At 45.0% G+C, this 18564-nt stretch overlaps 1 protein-coding gene across 7 annotated transcripts in view; it reads left to right on the forward strand.

Annotated features, from left to right (window-relative positions):
• TSPAN18 (tetraspanin 18) overlaps window positions 1-18564 on the forward strand; it is a 207477-nt gene that overhangs the window by 58910 nt on the left and 130003 nt on the right. Inside the window, exon 3 of one of the 7 annotated variants that reach the window (XM_090032985.1) lies at window positions 4689-4801. The exons of the other annotated variants lie outside the window; for them this stretch is intronic. The gene's annotated coding sequence lies outside the window, so the exon portion shown is untranslated. The remainder of the gene's footprint in view (window positions 1-4688; window positions 4802-18564) is intronic. 7 annotated transcript variants of the gene reach the window in all.

An 18564-nucleotide genomic window follows, 5' to 3' on the forward strand; every position in this document is an offset into this window, starting at 1 on the left:
AGCTAGCTATAGTTATCATCATTTGCTTCTGCCAGTACCATGAAAAGCTCTTCTAGACTGTGTTAGTAAGTGAACAGAAGGGATGCCATGAGCACTGCCAGGCTGCTCTCTTTACTGAAAGGAACATGATATGACTGAGGCATTCCTGTGTCAGCACTCATTTAAGTGAACTCTCTCCCCACCTCCCTGGCTGCTGAAGTTGCTTTCAGCAGCAGCCACAAGAGATACAGCAGTAGGCAAACATTTTGGCTTTTCTCTGTGAACCGCTCCAGTCAGCAACAAGAACAGATCACCACACGCGTGGTAACTGAAACCATCAGTCTCACTAAATAATCTGAAGAGTGGCTGTTGCCAAGGTTTATATGCGAGACCAGCCCCTCATTCAGAAGAGGAACACAGCACTTGAAAAACTGCAAACAAAAGAATGGAAGGAAAGATTTACTTGTAACCTTTTAGGCATGCCGTAAAAAAGCCTTGCTTCATTTATTTGGTCTTGGTTATCTAAGGCAATAACATCTATTGCTGTGAGCAGCCCCTGACTAATTTGGCTTCACGCAGCGTTTGGTGGTAGAATTCCCGCTGATTTCAGTCACTGTGGGACCAGGGCCACATTACTGAATTTTCAAAAGAAAGTCCTTAATGAAATGCACTTGGATACATGGCAGTGTCTTGGACTTCTCACATCACTACACAGTGTGTGTGATCTTTGGACACTCACAAACTGAGCTTGATTCAATTCCAGACGTGCATGAAAATAAGTCATTGGTAGCCTAAAAAGCAAATATAATCAGTCTGAGTGAAGGCAGAGAGATTTTCTTTCCAAATCCCAGAAGGTTCTCATCAATCCCAGGGAAAGGAGTATAAATGGCAGCCTGTTTTAAGAACTAGATAGGAGCAGGGTCTCTCTGAACTGAAGCCAAGATGGGTCAAAGTGAACTTTCTGAGCCTAGTTATTACAAAATGCCACAGGTTTCTCTGCAGAAGAAACCTAGAGTGGAAGGAGGTTGCCTATATTCAAAGGAGTTTGGTGCCTACAAGCTACCTGCTGCCTTGTATGCACAGACTGATTGCATTGGTGGATGAGGCTGAGGAGAGAAAGGACACAAGGAGCCAGTGCCTTGTTCCCACCTGCCCCAACTATCATCACATACTCCTGTGTTAGAGACTAAGAACTACCCTAGTTCTTGTGCTTTGTAGGTTTATTGGTCTGAAATTCGTTTTAGTTGTTGGTGCCAGTAGTTCAGACCCACTGGCAACAAAGTAATATAGACAACACACTGGCAGCCACCAGCGTTTTAAACATGTGCACAGCTTTTTGGAGCCCTGTCTACACCTGCATCCCACCTTTAATGCCACCTCTAGAACTGAACTGGTGATAGCAATGGTAAGAAACTAGCTTAGGCAGGAGAGAAGCAGGCTTGCCCTGTTCTGCCATTCCCTGCAAATACAGTGGCTGCAGACTGGTGAGCACTAGTGAGTTCTATAATTAAAAGCATGAATCTCTGTAGCTAGAGCTCAAGTACCGGGGTCTGGGTGGGGCTATAACAGACTGAGATCTATGGTCTGAGCACTGGGAGAGGGACCTCTACCACGCTGCCTGTGGCCAAGGGGCTCTAACATCCGTCGAGTCTCCAAAGGAACCAGGAAGTAGAGGTCCTGCCGATTTCATTGGCACCAACTAGAAGAGTTGGTTTGCTATGTGATGACTTCCTAGTCTAATTTCTGTACTGCCTCAGATGGTGACTTCAAGGGATTGCTTTTTCCTTCTAAGACAATAGAGATATCTTATACCCAGGCTGGCTGGTATGTGGCCATAGAGAATAGTTCTAAACCCTTAAGGTAATGTTCTGATATTAACCCTCTGATCTGTGATGAATCAGGCGTAGTTAAACAGAGAAGTCTAGAATTGTGTTAATAAAAAGCCCTGGTGAAGATCAAAACCAATCTGCTAGTTCATCACAGAGTGGCATAATTTCCTGCCAGTTGCTCCTGGGAAAGTAAAAGCTCTCTAGCTATGGTGTGCATGGCTTTGCCTGGCAGCAACCAGATGTTCTGTATCCACAGATACTAAGTTTCACCTTCTCACAAATACAAGGTTGGCTCCTGAGGCATTTGAAGGTACCTATGTAGATTCAACCTCCCTCCCCAGTCTTTCTCCAAGAGCTCATGCGACTTTTCTCCAAAGTACTCATGGAATATTTAACTGAGCTATCTCCGCTGTCTGAGCCATGGGAGATCAGCATGCTGAGATGTTGGTAATAGGCTGACACAATCCTCAGCATATTTAATTGGAAATCATTCTTCTGATGTTTGGGGTGATTATAATGCTTCTGCCTGTCAAATTATTTTCCAGGAACCTTCCCCCCACTCCCCTCCAAGTGAATACAGGCCCCTCAGGTTAAAATGCACTAGAGAGTCTAATAATTTAGCATTTGTTTTAAGCCTCCAGTGTTCAATACTTGTCTTTCTAGCTGATTATGGAAATCAAAGATAATCCCTGCACTGTAACATAATGATCCTTGTAGCAGAGACACAGGGTCACTGACTCTGTACATTTGACTGACTCCATTGAAAGAGCTCTCTCATCTTTTTAAGGGTTGTGTGAACACACTGAGCAATTTAGCTCTTCGAATGAACCTTGAATATATGAAGTTACAGAAGTTTATTCCTATTTTTGCTGAAGGTAACTTTTGCCCCTCCTTCACCCACTAGTCCAAAAGCAAAATTATACCATAGCTACAGAACACTGTAGTCTTTCCTCAGAGAATGTCCTGGACATTGCCAAAATGGCAAACCTATACTTACCTTTAAGGTTACCATGCTGGTCAATCCTGAAAACATCAGCAATATTAGTAATTTGGTGGAAGAGTGTCAGAGATTGTGCCAAGTCCTTGGAGATCTGCAAATAAACTGGCATTAACCCTAAATCTAGATGAGCTGGGAATGTATGTATGCACGTGCTTTTTATCCATCTACTGTTCGGCATGAAACTCGAAGGCACTCAAAATCAGTCTAGAGTGCAAATTCAGTATGAACATTCTTCAAGGCCAAGACCTTTTTGTTAAAACAGGATACAAACTTTTCTTCTAGTTTTTTTCCTCACCATCTGTAATAGTTCGATGCTGCTGTTGGCAAAGATTATTTAGTATTTTTGTTCAGCTGAAAAAGTCATGCTCTGGATTCCAAAAAGGCTGGAGCTGTGGAATGTGCTTGGACCGAGGTCCTGTACTGGGACTCACAAGATTTGACAAGGGGGAATCCTGATTCTTTCAAGCTTAGGAACATGGTTATCTTTAGGTCCTGGAAACAAGTGAGACGCAGAAGTCGCATGCCCTTTTCTTAACAGAACTTGGAAGACTACGCAGCTTCACTAAGCTTTATTATTCATGTATTTTCTTCTTACTGATATGGTGTTGAAAGGATCAAATCTGAAAAAACATGTGAAAATAAATAGCAAGCTATCTCCTGTTTCTCCCGTGTCAAGTCCAGTGTATCTAGGGTGAAATAGTAATGATGATGACCATGAAAGTTTGCCTTCTAAACTGAGATTTGGCTAGTGGGGCAGAGGGGCAGTGGTATCTATTAACTACCAGATACTGCCAACAAACATTACTTCTGCACACAAATCATCAGTTGGGTTGTTAAATTGCAGAGGAAAGATTGTCACCTCAGAAGCTGCAAGCTTTATCCAGACAGTCTTGCATGTCACTGAGCAGATCCTGCTGTAACTTCATTCCCTTTCTCCTCAAGGCCTCTCATGACTTGAGTATTCACTGTATTCCAGAAACAATTATCACTTATTCTTCAGAGATCAAGCATGTCTGGTGGATGAGACTGTCAACTCAGAGGAGACTCCTACAGGCTGTTTGTATTATTTTGCAGCATCTCACTAGTACACTATTTAGTTTTTGTGCACTGGTACACCATTTAGTTTCAGAGGCAGGACTGCTGTATGCACTCATCCTGTGCGCTTGTTGAGGCTGTGTTCATCCGAGTATGCTCAAATGTTCAAGGAAGAGGTAAAAGTACTTTATACAGACATAAAAATGATCACCGTCTGATTGTTAGCAATTGGGTGCTACTTACTTCAAAGCTGATGAATGGTTATTCCTTTTCACTACAGCCACACAGAGATAGATATAGATATTTAGCAAATAAATGAGACAGGGTGTGTTTACATGAGATGTTTACTGCAGAGCTAACTAATTAGCTCTGCAGTAAAAGTTTCAGCGTCTACATGTGTGTTCCTGTTAGGACACAGGAAACTAATAAACTCTGCAGCAGGGTAGTCCACGTAAATACAAGTGCTGCCCTGCTGTGGAGGGTTTTTTTTGCCAGCAGTGCACGTATAGATGCTGGCTCAGCTGGCTGAGGCATGATGGTGCTTCAGTGTAGGGGCTGCCTGCTGGCTAGTCCTGCACTGAAGAAGCATCCTAGTGCCTCAGCCAGCCCCCATGTAGCACGTTAAGCCTGGTTGGAGCAGCCCTGGGTTGGCAGGCTGACCCTCTGGGCCCCAGGCCAGTCAGGGTGCTCCGACTCGGTTCAGTGGGCTGCAGTCTGGGTGCATGCGTGTGTGTCTGGGAGCTTCCTGGGAGCAATAAGCTCCAGAGTTTATTGCAGCTCATTAATGTTGTGTAGATGTGCCCACAGCGTGATCTTCTCTGACTCCGTTCCTAAATGTTTTACAGAGGTGAGCGAGTCTGAGGCAGAAGGAAATGAGAAGGCTCTGTCAGATGGAGGAGCGGCAAAGCGAAAGGCACTCTTACCAGCTTATTGGCTCAGAGGGACAGAGAGCATATAGGTAACAGACAAAAGGATGGAATAGTGAGGCACTTCCAGAGTAACCCACTGACTTTAGTGGAATTACTCTGGAATTATGTCAGTATAACTGGTCCAAGATGCATGAAGTAAGCAGACAGGAATCACATCCCCATAAGAATTTAAAACTGGGCGCACTTTTTGAGCTGGATTGCAAAATGGGAGTTTTACCGATAAATGCTGTCACAGGTTCTCATCTTCAAACATGAGAAATGAGCAGCATCAGCATCCTACATGTTCTGGAGTCTACCGAGCTGGAGTTTGGGGAGGCCACAGCATAGGGAATGATGGTAGCTACAGTCAGAAGTGATCAGGGTCTGCTGGCAGCAAAATGCCATAACGATGGTCCCTTCTCTACATGATGTGCCAGGATAACTCCACCTTGCTCTGTGGTGCAGAAAAGAGTGACTAGACTGCCTCACACACCACACTGCTTTAGCATTACAAGGTGAATACTATCAAAGTTAGACTCCATTGTCTCTGGGAGGGGGCACAGCTATAAAACTGCCTGACTTCTGTAAACCAGCAAATCCTGTGCTGGTTTAGAAAACTCCACGCCAAAACAAGACACTTCTGGGAGTGGGAGAAGGATGCTTTTTGGCTACTAGTCCTGGGAAAAACAGGGCGTATTTGATTCACTTTTTTCTTTCTTTGTGAGTACAACACAGCTGTACTGATTTACTATGAAGTTTGGAGGCTAATTGCCTCATATGTTTAATTAATAACTGACACATTCTGTCCCTCAAAGAGGTTGGAGAACTTCCATCTGGACCCCTAGTGATTACAGCCTGGAAGCCATCCCTGTAATTAAGGAGCAGGCTATAGGAGGCCTGTTCCCATTATGAGTAATTATTGCACTTGCTACTTTTTTCCTCCCCTTCCTTGTTACAGGGTTGTGGAACCAGGACTGAAAGGCAAATCTGACATTAAACTTGAAGATGCTTTGCACTAACCCATTAGAGATCAACTGGGATATATTCTGATGTCAGTACTTTTGCCTTTATAAATAATCTGTAAGGCCTCTGCATCTCGAAAGAAAAATGCAGCTTAAGAAAGCAAATTGAAGTGCAGGCTGGTCACTATCCATCAATAACACAAGCAGTGGATTTCTGCAAATAATTGGGCAGCTGAATCTTTCTTTCTTGCTGCCCCCCAACTTTTAGTGGTTTTGACAACTGCCCATCTGCAAAGACTCTGACTGTAGCTCAGAGGCCCCCAGAGCAGAGGATGCTGTGTCTTTAAGCCTTCCTTACAGTGCTGAAATGTTATGACAGAGCATCTCACAGGGGGATGCAGTTTCCACAGCAACCCCACACTGTAAGATAAGCAAACCGTATTTTTTTGAAAGGTTCAAGAGCAGGGAAGGAATGAGGCGATCTGTCAGCAGGCGAGACTTGAAAAGAGGAAGCCATGTCCACTAATCCCACAGCCCCGGCTGCTTTGTGTTTTAATTAGTGAGTGTTATTAAGGGAGAGAGAACAGGCGTCTTACCTCATTGTTTTTTCTTGTCCCCCCCCCACCCCCTTTTCTCTTTTTATAAACCCAGAGAAAAAAGCTTCATTAAGGCAGTGAATACAGGTCAGTAACAAAGGGCTGTCTGAAACCCCTTCCAGAGCATGTATTCCAAACCAGGGCTTGTGACAATGCAGCCTGTCTGGTTTTAGGGGCTGATAGACTGAACTTCAGTATCTGGAGAATTTAGAGAGGCCTCCTGTCTGATTGTTTTTTCTGTTGTGTCTTTCACCTCCAAAATAATATTAGTGTCTGAGTGTGCAGCAGGGGCAAGCATGCACACCTATCATTTTGCAGTGCAGCTGGTGTGAGTGGGGCAGAACTTTGTTGACCTATGAGAGTTCTGCCTCTGAGCTTCATCTTGTTCACATCCCCGGAGGTTTTATGCATTTGTACAGGTACCATGCCTTTTTCTGCTGTTGTTATAGCACTGGAAGATCTCTGAGGATCATTGTTTGCCCCTAATGTGAGAACTCACCTCACTTCTAAAATATAGCCACTTCTGAGATCATGGACAGTGTGTGGGCTCGTAGTTAGTGGACAGAATAATAGTAAGGACAAGAAATATCTTAGCCTTGGACAGCAAACCAGACTCCCATTGAAAATTGTATGGTAGCAATTGGGGAATCTTTTGATAGGAGCTAATGTACCAGTCAGACATGAAACTGTGCTGGTGTCTTGTAAACACTCCATGTGTAGGAGTTTGTTATGGAAAATGTTTTGACATTTTTTATTATTTTCCAACACTACCGTGTGTCACCAGAAAATCCGACTTAAAATAAATGTTATTACAGCAGTGTTTATTGCCTCTGCATTTTTTTTTTGGTTTATCCCCTATGGGGTACCATTACCATCCTTAGAGGAGTATAAGACAGATAGTAATCTTAAGGGGAAAAGGAATAAAGTCAAAATGCCCTTGGCTAATGTCCCAGCAATAGGACTATGATATCATTATAATATAGTTCAGGAACAAGTGCTAACAGGGAGCTTTGAAGAAGACATTATCAGTCAAGAGAGAGGTCTACATCAAGTAAAAGGTATTTATCAAGTTAGAGTGTAGAGTTCAAAAGCAGAAAAGGAGAGGTACATGTATGCCCCTTTCCTAGTAAAACTCAGGCTTTCTCAACCCTTATCTCTGCGTGAGGCAATTACCTTGTGCGCCCTGGCATCATAGAATTTTTCCCAGGCTTCAGGCTGTGCTCATTCATTCTGCTTATATATCCATATCTCTCTTATTCATTCTTTTTCTGGGGATTTCAAAATCTCTGAACCAAGCAGAGAGGTAAAGAACACAAAAAGCTTGTTCGATACTTGGTTAAGTCCATAAAAAGCAAAATTTTATGTTTTCTACCTCCCTGTACCTGTGTCTTTTTTGCTAAGTTATCCAAACACATGACACTTTATTGGTGCCTTTGAATCCTCCTCGTCTTCTAGAGTGGACAAAGCGTTAGAAAGTATAATGTAGAGCAGGGGTCAGCAACCCCCGGCATGCGTGCTGAGCATGACACACAAGGCCATTTTGCTTCGCACACCACTGCCAGCCCGGGCTCTAAGCAGCTGCTGCCAGCCACGGAGCCTAGGGTGCTCCCAGCAGGCAGCTGGGAGGTTGCAAGCCCTGGTGCAAGCAGACTGGGCCCCGTGGGCTGGCTGCAGCCAGAAGGCTGCAAACAGCTGCTCCAGGCTCCAGCATATCGGCACTCCGGCACCTTCCAAGGTAGGCATGGTTTTTTCAGCACTCCAGCCAAAGAAATGTTGCCTACCCCGATGTAGAGAATAGCGGTGTTTTCCATTTTTAACTGCTGATGTCTTATGGAAAAGCCTTTTGATAACCTTTGAAAATTATTTGTGGGTACCTAAAAGTATCATCTTGGATCAGATCAATTTTCCATCTAGTCAGGAGTAGTATCTATGAGGGTGTTCATTAGCAGACACTTGAGGCAGGTGAAAGAAATCCAACATGGACAGTCCCTGAACAACATGCTTGGAAGGGAGGTGTTTGTTCTGACTGCCACATTGCAGGCTCTCGAGCAGAGATTTTGGAGTGTATCTACCCAGAGGTGTGTTCTGTACTTTGCATGATGGAGTCAAAGTCCTGATTGAGATCTTTTGAATCCCACTGTCTGTCTAATGTACTTTTATTGTCCCCATGACCATAGTATTTGAGGTCTTCACAATCTTTAGTAAATATGTCCTAACAGGTAGAACTGGCTGATACTTTTTCCAGCAAATATTTCACCAAAATTCTGGCCTCAGTCATTCTAAAGTTATTTGTAAATTTGGGTTGAATTGATTCAATAGTTTTGGCAGGAAAAAAAATAGGGGCTGCATCTACAACCCTGCCTGTAATGGCCATTACTCCTTTTTTACCCCAAAGCTCAGTGGCTAGAGGATTCACTTTGAATGTGCGAGGTCTGGGCTGGGTTCTTTTCTCCCAGTGAGCTCCTGGATAAAAATCCAGCCATCACCACTCCCCATTTCTCTTCCCCACCTTCTCCTCCTCTGCTTTTCTTGGAGGTGCTTGAAAGTTGAACATTTTGGGGGGGTCAGATGAAATGGAAACTCTTCAGAGGTTTTTGTTTTTAGTTGGGGAAAAATATGAAACATTTCAAATATGGTTCAAGTCACTTTTTATTTGCTTATTGTTTTGATTGGTTGACATATCAAAATTACAATTATTTACACATTGCTGACTGTATCACACTTAAGGAAGTGCAGCTTATCCTCAGGCAGGTCACTGGGTGCCAGAGAGGCTATGTGACTTGTCTTAAGTAACTCAGAGAGTCTGTGGTAGAGTAAAGATATGAACAATTGTTCCTTTCTCATAACAGTACAACACACATGAGATTTGATGAAGATCAAAAGGGAGAAACCCATTACAATTCAAACTGGTGGGTGCAGATATATCCCCAAATAGCCAAAATATTTTCCCAACCTTTGGGACTTCTGTAATTAGCAACAATTCTTATTTCAAATTATCCTTTAATCTCCATAGATTGATTAAATAAAAGTCCTATGAGAGAAATCTGACACTGAAGAGGACAGTGACTATGGAGTTGTTCTGTTCATTTTTTTTAAAGTACCTTGTTCAGAATCTCTATAACAGTTTCCTTTGTGTCCAGGAGGTGCTAATGACAACAATTATATGATGTAAGTAAAGCTAAAAGCCTGAAGTGAGACAAACTCTATACCTGGGGTAAGGGATAAGCCATAGTGGTATTTGACCCTCTGATGATACCTCAAGGAAGTGACTTGTCTCAGTGGGCACAGGTAGATATTTACATTTGTGGATGAATTTTAATGACCAATCTAGCAGTGTTTTAAATGACATGAAGTGGGGTCTAGATCCCAATATGTGATGACATATTGATTACTTCTGAGATGGTTAACTTTCTTCTGATGGGGTGAAATGTATTCAGTTTCTGTTGAGAGTCAGTCTCACTGAAGCCATGCACTTTGCTTTGGGCTTGTTCTGTACACGAGTGTGAATTTTGCTATCAAATGCTTTTGAAAATAGTTGGTAGCTTTATGTCTCTGTAAACCTGGGCTACTCCGTTTTATGTCTAATATTTCTATATGGTAATTATAAGCTCTACATTTTACAAAAAGTAAATGTCAGTAAGAGAGCTTGTATAGCAGGGGCAGGCCGAGTCCAGCCCACGGGCCAGTCTGGCCCGTGGTGGATGCTGTTTCCCAGCAGCTCCTGCATGCACCACTGTGGCCAGTTTCCATGGAGACCAGAGGATTGGTGCCATGACAGCATGGGGCGAGGGTTTCCATGGAAACTGGCCACAGTAGCACTGGTGGGGTCTGCAGCTGGATGGGAGTTGCTGCAGGGTTGGGATCTTGCAGTGGTGGCAGCATGGTCCGGAGCTGGGGCAGAGCTGTGATCCACTGCCTTGGGGGCATGGACCATGCTGGACCACCTCCTCTCCCAGCTGCGTGCCCTGTCAGCGCTGCTGGGGCCAGTCTCCATGGAAACCCTGGCCCCCTGCTGTCCTGGCCCTGCTGCTTCTGTGGTCTCCCTGGAAACTGGCCACAGCAATGTGGGCAGGGGCTGCTGGGAAATGGAGTCTGGCCTCTGGCCAGATCTGCCATTTTGCCCACCCCTGCCCTATAGCCACCTTACTCCAGGCTCTAACCCCATGTTAACTAAGTAGTATTTCATGGGAAAGTAAGATCAGCTGTAATTCTCATCCCACAGCCTGGAATTCATTGCTATCTGTTCTGAGAGCTGTCACTGAACAGCGTGTTGCCTAATATGAATCTCCAAATTCATGCCATTCCAGTCTCTGATTTCTCTCATTAAGCTAGTATAGATTCTTGCCATATTGCAGGGTTCTGTATGTGCCATGAGGTAATGTCTTTTTTGAACCTGTTCCAAGCAAAACTAACCCACCTGCTTCATGCCTACCAACATCTGGTCGCCCAATCCTGGAAAACCCTTGTGTCTGAAATAAAGCTGCTCATGGACCTGTTCCAACCATTCCTGGTTCATGAATTCTCAACCGCTGTCTGAATCAGAACTTGGCCTCCCAGAGAATAAAATAAAATAACAATCTATAACATTAATGATGTCTTGTGGGCTGACGTGGAACTTAAGTGCTGCATAAGCTTTGCCCTGGCCCTTTAATGAGCAGGTAAAAGAAACTTCCCTGCTTCTGTCTTTGCCAGCGTGAGTTAAAATCAATATTCCAGGGTTTGTGGTGAGAATGTGCAGCCAGACAGCGTTATGCTCTGCTCTAATTATGTCTCAACTCATACTATTGCAGAAGGTTGGTATTCTAGAGTTAGCAGCCCTGTATTTTTATTGATAACTTGCTGAATCGTCGTTGTTGCAAGGCTTGTTTGTTTTGATTTTTTTTTCTTTTCCTCTGTGTGATGAATTATTTGGGTCTTTGAACTGCTTCTCCCTAGATAATTCAAGTTACCAGCTTTCAGTTACTAATATTTCCTACTTGTTTCTTTTTCTGTATATACAATATGCCCATCAGACAGCCAGTAAGTGCATTACAGCAACAATGAGATCAAAATGAAAAGTCAGTTAAATCAGTGGTAGCTAAGGTACACCATCTGCCCCCACTCAGCCAATGCTCATTCCTACTGTTCAGAAAAAGGACAAGACACACTTGTAAGTTCGCTTTCCTTTGGCTGTCCCAGTGAATCCTGTTATCCATGTCTATCTGTATGTACTACTGGGTGTTGTGCTTATTAGGAGTCTAGTACCAATGAGCTTTGACCATAAGCTCTTTCGGGAAGAATCTGTTTTACCTATATTTACTTTTTTTGCGAAGGGTAGAGCTTGTAATAAGCAAAGAATGAGCAATCAGTGACAGGAAACTGTTTGGGGTGGGGAAGGAGATGGAGCTCCAGGGTTGAGAACATTCTGCTGAGGATATTCTGCCCTCAGTATGCAGGTTCATAAACCCAAGGACAGTCACATGAAGACTTCAAAATAGAAATGTCTCTTTTCACATCTCCTCCAATGTATAGAAGCCTTGTACTTATGGGAGAATAAAAGAGAGAATGCATTATCACCCACTGGCTATTACTGTAGCTTATACCATGAGAGATGCTGGTTCAGTTCCTCACTTTGCCAAAGAACTCCTGTGTAACTCTGGGGTGATCACTTATGTATGGCAAGAACCAGAAAAACACATAGGTGGGTGTTGAAGTTCAGGTGAGTGATCTACAGAAAAGGGTTGCTAACTGTCTGTAAATGTATGGACATTCCATAAAGAATAAGCTTGAAAACATTTATCTGTAAAAATTCTGTAAAAACTCCCCAAAAAACAAAACCAACAACCTCCCCCAAGCAAGTTTGAATTGACGTTTGATTGAAATTTTATCACTGAAAAGAAGCTGGAGATAGTGTTGAAGGATAGACAGAGCAGAGCAATATCACCTGGAGTCTGAGGCCCTTGTTGCATGTTAATTTTGGGCAGCTCCTGGAACTCCCAACGCCTGGATTGTTTGCACATAACACCTGAAACTGGTTTTAAGCACTTGTTATGCTCAAAGTTACATCATTCCAGTGCAGGATTGTCTCTGATCTGTGCTACCTAGCTTGTGTTGCACTAAGGTATAGCCACTCTAGGCTATACAGGCTAAACATCTCACCTGCCCCACCTCCCCCACTGGCCTGGAATGGGCTCACTGTCCCCTCCCCCCCCAGCACACCAGATTCTGCTCACTGCCTCCCCTCCCTCCCCCTTGTGGCTTTCCACATTGTCTGTCCTGAGGAGCAGTCATGGAAGGGTTAACCTGCCTGCAAGGCTGCAGTTGCTGCTGCTCTTCTCCAGGCTGAGCCTGCCCAGAGAGCAGCAGGCTCAACCCTTTCCTGCCTGCTTCCCTGGGGCAGCCAGCCAGGTGGCTACAAGTAGGTGGGGCTGTGGAGGAGACTTGGGGGTGGGGGGGGTGGCATCTGGAATGGGAGGTTTGGGTTTCTTACCTTTTGGTCCTTCAGGCCTCATGCTGGCCTGAATATGTGATTGCTCCAAACTCGAGCTACCACTAACACTGATCAACATTTGTACAGCTCACAGCACAAGGTGTAACAAGGCCCCAAGTGGGAGTGCAGCACCCTAAAGGGGGCTCTTGTCAAGACTTTGTGCTTCAAAGGAATCTCTGTAGCTCCCTCCCCCACCCCCAGCAGCTCCTGCTGCTGCATTGTATTTGCTTGTAACACTGCTTACCTCACAGATAAGCAGACAGTAGTCCTTCTCTGGAGATCTATGCTGGGATGGGGGAGCAAAGCAGGGGTAAGGCTGGGGGTGGGTTTTTGTGAGGCAGCATGGTGTGGGGTTGAGTGGAGGATGCTAAAGTATGGAGGGCGTTGGGGACCCCTGGGATGGGAGCAGCACTGTGTAAAACCATTGTTGCAGTCAAGCTGTGTTGTCAACCCAAGAATCTGCAAATGTCTTACTGACAACTAAATATTTTTAGTATGGGTGGTGTTAAACCTCTGACTTTGAAACCCAGGCTTGTCAAAGCCCTGGCAGAAGGATTACATTTACATCATGTAAAACATATGTCAGTAAAGAAAATGATTGTCAGTATTAAGTCTGCAAATTATCAGTTAAAAAAAAATGTTTCACGTTGGCAGCCCTGCTACAGACCCCCATCTAACTGCGTAGGCACCTGTGGGTCTGTAGGTACCTCAAATTCGACTTGCAGAGTTACTTAGGTGCTGAAGTTCTATGTCTTTGCATGCCCAAATGCTCCACTCTTGTGTCAGGGCTGAGAGTCTTGGGACCTGTCTTCTGCTTCAGGCTGTTTGGGATTCACAAACTAGGCCTCCCTGTTTCTGTTTCCATGAGGAGCCTGATCTGTTAAGCATGCTCTGAGCACACCTAATGCACAACAGTATTGAATTCAGTGTAAAGCACATCACTCATAGCCATTTTTATTCAAAACCACTCACTTGGGAACACAAAAGCCTTGGTTCTGTTCACTGCTCCCATCACTATTTATGCATTTTATCTGATGTTTCTTGAGTGCAAAATGCATTTTTGGTACCTGGAGTATAGGACCCAGAATCCAGGACTCTCCCCTCCCAAGAGAAGGCTGCCAGCCCTGCTGCCCTCCCCTGGGCCCTCAAGAGCACAGTGTGTGTGACCCAGAGTGGCAGCACACAGAAGGGCCACACAGGGAAGCTAAGCTGCCTGCTGCTGCAAGCTCCGCGCTGTCAGGTCATACTTCCCCTGTGTGCACGAGAGCAGCATGGGCAGCATGCAGGGTTGTGCCACTCTCTGCTGCTCCTACCTGCAGGGGAAGTGTGGCCAGAACAGTGAGGAGCTTAGAGCGGCAGGCATCTTTTTGCGCCCCCCACTGTGTCCTGCCGTGCCGGGTCCCATATGCTGCTTTGCAGAAGCAGTGGTGAGGGAAGCACAGCACAGAGTATCACCAGTATCTGCTGCCTCCCTGGAGCCCAGGGCCAGGTCTGGGCTACGAGCCAGCTGGGAACAGGACGGAGGGCGGGGGCTGGGAGGCAGCAGCTGTTTTCAGCCTCTGGGCTGCAACGGACCCAGGTTCTGGGTAGCTGCTGATACCCATGGAGCCTGGGCTGCTTGCAGCAGGGCTACAATCCTCCCAACTGCCCCCTGGGAGCAGCCGGGGCTCCGTGACTATTAGCAGCTACCCAGAACCTGGGCCAGCTGCAGCTGGGAGGCTACAAACAGCTGCTGCCTCCCACCCCCAGTTGTCTCCCGGCCCTGGGTGCCAGCACTGCACCTGTTGGGGCTGGGGCAGGGAGACAGCAACTGTTTGTCGCCTTCTGGCTGCAGCCAGCCCAGGCTCTGGGGTAGCTGTTGCCAGCCATGGTGCCCAGGCTGCCCTAGCAGGGCTTGCAGCCTCCCAGTCACCTGCTGGGAGTAGCCCGGACTCCTGGCTGGCAGCAGCTACCCAGAGCCGGGGCTGGCTGCAGCCGGGAGGCTACAAATAGCTAATGCCTCCTCACCCTGGACCCAATGCGTGCTGAGGAAAATGGCCTCCCGTGCCATTCTCAGCACATGTGCTATGCTCAGCATGTGTGCTGGGGGTTGCTGACCCCTGATATAGACCAAGCTTGGAGTATTCCTGCACTGTACTGTGTAACATCCTCATAATCATTTTACCGGTGAAAACTTAGGTGCCTGTGGAGTCTTATGCCACTGTGTGGCTGGGAAGAATTTCTATGGCTCGTTCAGTCTCAGGCTAAATACAGACAGTCAAAAAGCCCAAAGCTGAATTGATTCAATCTTTGCAGGTTTATTTAAACTGTGTTGATTGAACTGACAAGCAAGTAAACAGATATTCACTTTTGATTCTGGAAATGCAGCCACATGCCTGCAGTGGCTTGGGCCAGAAGCTGGGGGTGCTAGAGCACACATTCCTGCTTGTTTGAAGCAGACAGCTTGGGCCAAGGCTAGCCTGCCCACCCTGTGGGGGGAGGGTGTGGGGCTCATGGAGGAGATAAAAAACATCTTGCGATACTGGAGAACTGTGAGTTAACCTGAATGTGGAGGGCATCTGGGACAGAAATTCAAGAAACCGATTTGAATTAAATCAGTCAAGTCTGATACTACATCCATCCAGGCTTATCTTAAACCAGTTTCAGCCATTTTGAAAGTGGTTTAAGTGCACTGAACCTCCGGGCTAGGGACAGATGCTTAAAAAGCCTGAGCCTGAATTGATTCAATTTTTGCAGATTAGTCTAACATATCTAGGTTGAACTGGTTTGAAACTGGACAGATTATCTCTGGACTGAGGAAATTCAGGCACATTCTTGCAGTGGCTCAGGCTACAAGCCAGGGGGTTCTAGAGCAGCCCTCCCTTCCCTTCTGTAGGGAGCTGAGCTGAGACGGGCGTGGCCAGGCCCCATCAGGACTGTCTCATTAGGGATGTCTGCCTGCAGGGTCCCAGGCTTTTTCCCACTGGCTGCTCAAGGGGCGGGACTGTTGCCAGCCCTCAGCCCCAGACTAGCACTCTGAGGCAAGGGTGTGCATGCGGTGCATTCATCTGTTGATGATACGGAGCTTTTCAACCTCCCTGCTTTGTCATACTGTCTGCAGCAGACTGATAGGTGAGCAAGCCAGCTGGAGGGCTGATAACAGTCTTTATCACCTGATTAGCAAAATAATAGCCTTTCTGCACATTACTTCAAATTTCTTAAACAGCTTATGGATTGACCTGCTGATTAGCTCCAAAAGCCCTAAGCAGTCACTGTTCTGTCTGCCTATCCCAGTGAAATTGGAGACGGAGACACACACAGACACCTCTCCGCATTAGCTAGCATACCACATGCTGGTTACGGTCCCTGCTGTGGCAGAGAGGAGGAAGGGATCTCCACTTAAGCAGTGAGTGGTGAGGGCAGAGGTGGGGCACAGGGAACCCAGCAGATTCTGCTGTGCCTGCAAGACTGTGCCCAGCTCCAGTCAGGGAGCAGAGGAGAGGGGCCAGCTCTGCTGGGAAGCAGACAGCCCTGACCAGCCCAGAGAGCATGCCGGGATGCTGGGGAACTCTGATTTAACTTAAACCAGCAAGTGGTCTGGGACAGACATTGCATAAACCAGTTTGAGCCAAATCAGTTAAGTCTGAACCTGCATTCAACCAGGTTTATCTCAAACCAGTTTCAGCCATTTTCAGACTGGTTTATGTGCACTAAACATCTGTTCTGTTACAGGTTTAAACCAATTTCTGATCACTTACACCGGTTTTTGTGTAATCTCTGTCCCTAGCCCTATTCTGTTACATGTTTTAACCTGTTTCTGATCACTTAAACTGGTTTATGTGTAACTTCTGTCCCTAGCCTTAATGTCTGTGCAAGCTGCACATCAGGCATGCTTTTTTTAATCTTCCCTTGGGGAACTGAGGCTCTTAGAGACTCTCCATAAAATACAGTATTTCCTTACCTCAATGAAGCATTGCATGGATAAATTCTTTAAAAGATACTCAGGTACTACAGCAGGATAGCTCTGCATAAGAAACCAAAATAGAGCAAAAAAGAACTTTTGCTCCAGGATTCACATGCTGGCTCAGCACAGGCCATGGAAAAGCATTGTATTTGTATGCAAATCTGTGCTGATATATAAGCATCCAGGATTTTTTCAAAGAATAGTGGAGCTAGCAATGCTTGCAGTAAAATCATTTTCATACACTTGGTTCTTTGGTTAAAAAACATCCTAGCCTTTTACTACTTAAATTCCTAGTTTTGCATTAACTGAGGCATTTTGTAATTTTTGCTTAATGAAAAATGACAGGAAGTATATTTTATTCTACAAGTTCCAGTAACATAAAATTTGAATCATTTTCAAAAAGATTTTGTCAAGTAAGTGACTTCCCCAGAGATTTCCCTGGCCAAAATTGTTTACAAAGGTGTGTGTGTGAATTTTTACTGCTGAAGTGATATAAATTGTTTTCATGTTGCTATGGTCCTGAGCCGCAAGTTAAACACGTTGAAAGATGCTGGGCTGATATGATCTATGACATAAATAAAGGATGCTTTGGAAGAGTAGAAATAATAGGAAAAAGGATCTGATATTCCTTCTGGATGGGGCCACAGGATGAGGAGTAGAGTGGCAAATTAGTTTATTATTGAAGCCACATACATCAAAGCAAAGAAGACTGAGAAATAGCCTAGCCTAACCTACCTTTGTTGTCTTTGCCATTATTAAATGTCATATGGCATCGTGCAACTGAGACGCTAGGATATTTTCCCAATCTACGGTTTTATGAATCTGATGAAAACTGAGACTTCTCCATTTCACAAAACCGTTGATCTTTGGATTAAGCCCATATGGCTTAAGTGGGACTTAAGTGGTATACAGACCCCAGACTGCCCTCTGCACAGGGGGTGAATTTCACCCTTGCAAGCAGAAGAATGAAGCCATTAAAAGTGGGAAGGCTGTACTGAAGATGTTTATGGGTGCCTGTGTGTATGGGTGTAGGAGAATATGTAGTTGTGGCATCTGTGTATGCATATGTGTGACTTGTATTCTCCCGACAGCTCTGTTTGGCATTATTCAGGGAAGAAATGAGTAAACTGAAGAAGAGACATTACCAAGTTGATGTCTTCTTTACTTCTGGAGCTCTTGTAGGCTTGTAGAGGGCTTTGAAGAACATTCATTTCCTGAAAATGCAGAAGTGCATGTTCAGAATTGGTCTGTAGAGCCAGCTGCTTGGCCCTTACTGACTGCAATGACTATCACGCTGGTAAGATCCCTGCAGAGACTTTGAAAAGAGTAAGGCTGGGACAAAGGCTTTGAATTCAGTGAAACTGGTGCCTCCCACTCCCCCCACCCAATGAGGGTCATGATTCATGGATTTCAGTTTAGAGACCACCTCAACTTGGGTTTCTTCTCAGGGGAATAATTTCTATAGTTTAAGAACGGTCATCGATGACAATGCTGTAGTGGTTAGTGCTTTGCAACCCCCTGACATCATTGTAACTAATCGAGTTAGTGTCAGCATTTATCATACTTTGTTAGTTTAGCAAACAGTTCACTGGTACATCTAAATTGTTTGGCATGTCTCACTTTATCCAGCTGTTAAATTCTTATCTCCTGTTTGACAAATCTAATCTCTATCTTTCCTTCTGCAAACAGAAAGAGAGACTGCCTCAGAGGCTCCTGTTACTTATTGTTATACTGCTAACCCAGAGTCATAAACTTTTTCAGAAAGACACTTACTGCTGCTGGTGAAGATTTAAAGGTCTCCAGGTTTTATGAGGATAAAAAGTAGGTTTTCTTTTCAGGATAG

The sequence above is a fragment of the Crocodylus siamensis genome, chromosome 2 (assembly GCF_052110815.1).
Source record: "Crocodylus siamensis isolate JL-2025a chromosome 2, ASM5211081v1, whole genome shotgun sequence".
NCBI classification, from domain to species: Eukaryota; Metazoa; Chordata; order Crocodylia; family Crocodylidae; genus Crocodylus; species Crocodylus siamensis.